This window comes from Myotis brandtii, unplaced genomic scaffold (assembly GCF_000412655.1).
Source record: "Myotis brandtii unplaced genomic scaffold, ASM41265v1 scaffold110, whole genome shotgun sequence".
NCBI lineage: Eukaryota > Metazoa > Chordata > Mammalia > Chiroptera > Vespertilionidae > Myotis > Myotis brandtii.
Window position 1 is genome coordinate 1,574,028 of NW_005353753.1, and position 6,000 is coordinate 1,580,027.

The window sequence follows — 6,000 nt, forward strand, 5'->3', positions numbered from 1 at the left end:
TATATTTCTATTATCCATCTCATAATAATTGGGGAATATGAGTACAGGGGTAATAATAACATAGTAGAAACCAGTATTTGTGCTAGCTCTCATCACTGACTACTCCCTTTGCTGGACAAGGCAAGTAGCAGCAAGCAGCTGATAAAAAAAATGAGTATATTGACATCAAAGACCTACTGACTGAGGATCTCTTCTCTTTTACCATAATCAGTCCAAGTTGTCAACTGAGTGAGGGTCACCTTGCTTCAAAGAACCAGCTTATGCGTGCTGGGTGTTAGTGTAATAGGATAAATGACATTTGCCCTGTGACTACTGCTTCATATAATTCCCTCTCACCGGCTTTTCAGAAGCTTGGGGGAATCTTTTGATAATGATTTAATTTTTCTCCTGAGCTTGTTAACTCTGCTTATTAGTGGCATAGGGGTGGGGGGTGGCGTGCTTTAATCTTGCTAATTAAATGCATTTCTGTCTCTTCCTGTTTAGATCATTTCTTTTGGATGACTCAGTCTCTTTAGAGTAAATGTTCAGTCTTTCAGATTTCTCAACCGTTTCCCTGCTCCTTCCCTAGATGGTGTCATATGTCTCGGGGTTGGGGGCCAGGGGAGATCATGTAATCCTGTGGCAGTGGGCAAGTGGGGCTTTTATGAATGCAGGTCCTTGTTCTGTACACTGTTCTCCAGCTCTGTGGTGAGGAAGTTAGTCTGTTTGGCTCACTGGGGTCTGCTGACATGTGGCTGGCTCCATGTGGCCTCTAGAGAGATCATGCTGATATCCACACCTGACAGTTGTGTGCCCAGCCTTTTGCCTTTAGTCTTAAGGCTCCATGCTCTGCGGCCCTTATTTCCAACCCCAACTTCCACCAGCCCTTCCAACACTTCTGTGTGCCTTCTCATAGGGCAGCGGTTCTCAACCTGTGGGTCGCGACCCCTTTGGGGGTCGAATGACCCTTTCACAGGGGTCGCCTAAGACCATCGGAAAACACATATATAATTACATATTGTTTTTGTGATTAATCACTATGCTTTAATTATGTTCAATTTGTAACAATGAAATTGGGGGTCACCACAACATGAGGAACTGTATTAAAGGGTCGCGGCATTAGGAAGGTTGAGAACCACTGTCATAGGGGCTTACAGGATCTAGGCCCATTCCATACAGACAAGTGCTACTTCAGTTATTAAGTAGCATCACTCTTGCTGCTGCATTATCATGCTGGTGGCATGTTGGATGAGATACAGAGACAAATGCAGAGCTTCTCTATCCCTCAGATTATTCCAGAGAAAATAGGTCACTAACGCTAGTGTTCTTGGCGCTCCCAAGATGTAGGGGGCCTTGGCGACTAGACACTTAAGAACCTGATTCTGTCACTATTGCCTGCCCCTTCTTTGTACACTGCACCGTGCTCAAAAAGGGATTTTGCATTGCACCTCCTTTCTGATTGAAGCACTTCTTAGGCCACATTATTTCAATAGGAGTCATGGTTTAGCCTTTTTGGGTGGCAGAGATATCCTCTCTGTACCAGTGGAAAAAATCTCTAAAATGTGAGATGGCCAGGCTTGGTTTTCCATATAAGGAATCATGGAAAAACTAGGAGGGAAGGATTACCTAGGCTGGAAATATATTGATTTAATAGCCGTTGGTATAATGGCTGTTCCCATTATACCAATAGAATTGTGTTAATGAAGGTGTAGAGATTCTCCCTTCCCCTTGCACTCCATTATGACATCACTTGAGAATTTAAGAAAATCCCATTGAGTGTTATGCCTAACGCTTGTGTATATTAATTTGATTTATTCATAGGAGCTAACATGGTAAGATCCTAGTGGACATTATTATTCATAATGTGCTTTTAAAAGACTCAGAGGAACGGCTTTATTTTCCAGATAAAAGGCTTATTCTCCTCCTCTCTATTCCTCTAACAACTTGCATTTTGTTCTATTAGCATATATTAACCATACTGTAATTAGTTTCCATATCTTCCTCCCTATCTCCCTATATCTCTCCACATATATACTAATATGCATGACCCACAAGCCAGAATCCTGTGATGTTTATGTCTGTATCTTTCACGTATGTCTTCTAACTAGTGTGCCTGCTACACAGACACTGCTCAATCCATGAATGAATGAAGTGCCTTGCTAAGCAACTTTCAGCAAATAGGCAGCAGAGAAAAAAACTCTCCTTTCACCATCAGTGTCAGGTCTCTGGTAGAGGCCTAATGACTCAGTAATGAGAGCAACTCATAAAAAGTGAATCATAGCAAATTGAAACCTTACTTTCAAAAATGAGACATTTGTATTAAATTTGACAATGCAGATTGACTGTGTAAATATGAAATATTCAAGCAACTGTGAATATCGAATAGGGCTCTAGAGCAATATATATTTACTTGAGGCCTGACGCACAAAATTTGTGCAAGAGTAGGCCTTCCTTCCCCTGGCTGCCGGCTTTGCAGCCCTGGCTCTTGCAGCCCCAGCCCCACCCCCCACCTGCACCTGCCTTGGCCTGGTGCTGCCCGCATCCGCTGCCACACACGCCTGGTTCCCTGGTTCCACGGAGCCCCCCCATCGATTGTCCTGCAGAGTGTGGCCTAGGACTCCCTTTTTGGAGTGATCGCAGAGCCCCCCGATTGATCACCCCGCTGGCCAGTGGCTTGGGCCTCCCTCTGCAGGGCAATCATGGGGAGATGGCAGGCCCCCCCTGACCAATTGCATGGCACCCGCCTTGGCTGGCCTGGTGCTAGTGCGTGTCATAGCGTGGTTGTCCAGAAGGTCGTCTGGATGGTCATTCTGCTGTTCGGTCGTTTGGTAGATTTGCATATTATGCTTTTATTATTATAGATGACAAAATACACATAATTGAAACAAGCATCTAAACATCTGGACACATAATACACATTACATGTTTGCTATCATTATGGTTATTGCTATTGTTGATATTACTACTCAGTGTACTATTAGCTCCAGGAAATTGTTATTTTTATAAAAGTATAAATTATTTTAAATTTGAAAATGAATACCTACTTACTATAGAAAAAGCTATGAAGCACAGGTAGGTTAAAAAAATAAAGAATAATCACTATACTACTTAAAGATAATCACCTTAATAATTTGGTCTGTATATTTATGTTTCTCAAAAACATTACATCATAATTAAAAGTGGAACTCCCATTTGACCTAGTAATCGCACTTCTAGGAATATATCCCAAGAAATCAGAAACACCAATCAGAAAGGACATATGCATCCCTATGTTCATAGCAGCACAATGTATAATCACTAAGATTTGGAAACAGCCTAAGTGCCCATCAGCAGACGAATAGATTAAAAAACTGTGGTACATCTACACAATGGAATACTACGCTGCTGTAAAAAAGAAGAAACTCTTACCATTTGCAATAGCATGGATGGGCCTGGAAAGCATTATGCTAAGTGAAATAAGCCAGTTGGAGAAAGATAAATATTACATGACCTCACTCATATCTTATCTAATAAAGACCGAATATGCAAATTGACCGTCACACCATCACAAAGATGGTGGCACCCATAGCCACAAGATGGTGGTGCCCAGTCCCCTCAGCCCCGCCCGAGTCCCCCAGTCCTTTCAGCCCCACCGGGGGGGGGGGGGGGCGGTGGCAGGTGCACAGTGCAACCAGACCTGCTCTCAGCCCCCCAGCTGCCCAGGGCCAGTCCGAGGTGCAGACAAGCCTCAGATGTCAGCTGCCCAGCCGACACCTGAGGTGCAGGCAAGCCTCGGATGTTGGCCGCCCAGCTGCCCAAAGCTGCCTGAGGCGCAGGCAATTCTTGGATGGTGGCTGCCTAGCTGCCCAGCTGCCCAGGGCTGGCCCGAGGCTCAGGTAACCAGGACTGGCCGAGGCTTGCGCTGCCGGCAGTGGCAGCAGCAGAGGTGTGATGGGGGCATTGCCTTCCCCTGATGGCCGGGTTGCCTCCCGTCCCTGAGGGCTCCCAGACTGTGAGCAGGCTGGGCTGAGGGATCCCTTCTCCAGTGCATGAATTTTCATGCACCGGGCCTCTAGTGTGGGATATAATGAACAACACACACTGATGAACAAAAATAGATCCAGAGACAAAGAAACACTGAACATACTGTCTGTCCAACCTCAGAGAGAAGGCAGGGGATGGTGGGTGGGGGGGAGTAAGAGATCAACCTAAGGATTTGTATGCATGCATATTAGCATAACCAATGGACACGGACACTGGGGCAGTAGGAACTTGTCCTGGGGAGTGAGAGGGGCCGGGGGCGGGGTCAATCAGGGAAAAAGGAGACATATGTAATACTTTAAACAAACAAACAAAAAACAACAACATTACATCACACTTTATCAACTGTTTTGCAGATTCTTTTTGTTTTGACTCAAGAACAATAATATTGACATCTTTTTAATATTTTTCTTTATTCTAAATGCTAAGTTGTACTGACTTTTTAATACATCTTTCAATTTATGAAGCATTAGAATTTTTATTCCTCATGGTGAAGAAAGCATTTGGCTTCTTTTAGCAGAATGTTCTTTCATTATATCCAAAACACCCTTTAGTGTTTTTAGGAATTCCTCTTTTTTAAATGCCAGAAATAGTTTTTATTGAGCTATGCAATTGAGTAATGAATTATTCCCTGAGCCTGGCTTTGAATCTTAAGCTCAGCTGTGACTGTGTCTAAAGAGACTTACATTTGTCTTCAGATTGTTTCAATTCTGTTGGGAAACACTAACCAACTCTAATGTCTGCCGTCTTGAATATAATGTAAGCTAATTTGTTTATAATATGGACAGATCTCATGCTGGGTGCTTGGAAGTGAAGAAAGTTTTTAGACTGTGAACATGCTGTCTGGAAGTGTGAGTGTCCCTGGAGTGTGTAGAACAGGTTGTGCTCAATACAGGAACCCTAGAGAGCCTTCAGCCCATTTGTCTAACAAGTTACAAGTTACATGATGCATTTCTCAAGTGGGAAATATCTGTATGTCTCAGACCAAATTGATTTCCCTAGAAACAAAAGTGAGAATTAAAAACAACAACAACAACAACAACAACAAAATATTTCTAGTACATGTAACATCCTAAGAAAATAGTTGCCACTTATTTATAACTAGAGGCTTGGTGCACTAATTCATGCATGGATGGGGTCCCAAAGGAGGTGTGTGTGTGTGTGGGGGGGGAGGGTACTGGGACGTGATTGGCCCTCTGGGCGAGTGGTGGGATGTCCTTGCCAGCCTGGGATCTGGATCTGTCCTACTGACATTCGCGCTGGTTGTCGGGAGCCACCTGGCAGCCACTTTTATATTGTTTCTTCCTTCTGGAGCATCTAGGGAAGGGAAGTGGCCAGGGTGCCTGAAGCCTGTTCTCTGGAGATTGGACCTGCGGGACTACTGAGGGAGTGAGTGGCTGCCACTGGGCTGGTGGGCCACTGGGATGGGTCTCAGCTGAGCGGCACTCCTGCTGTGGGAGTGCACTGACCACCTGGGGTAGCTCCAGTGTTGAGCGTTTGCCCCCTGGTGGAAGGTGTGCATCATAGCAAACATTCATTCCAGTTGTTTGGTCACTTAGGCTTTTATATATATAGATCTTAGATAAATATAAAGCTGAACCAAAAAAAAGGAGCATTTTGTGTCATGTAGAAGTAGGCTTGTAAACTGATTAGTAAGGAAAATCAAATGTGTGGATCAGTGTAGGGAAATTTTAGAGATGGGCAACTTAATAAGCTCTTCATCAGGACACTCCACATGCAATATACACTGAGTGGCCAGATTATTATGACCACCTGACATTTGTAGGCAAATTAGCTATAATTTCACGCTGAAGTTGCTAGAGGCCCAGACCATTATAAATAGGGAAGCAGGTTGTTTACCATGACAGTAGAAGTGATTTTTTTTCCTGAAGATATGGGTAAACAATGCAATTTAACAGCCTTTGAACGTGGCTGTTATATATATATATATACTGAGTGGCCAGATTATTATGACCACCTGACGTTTGTAGGCAAATTAGC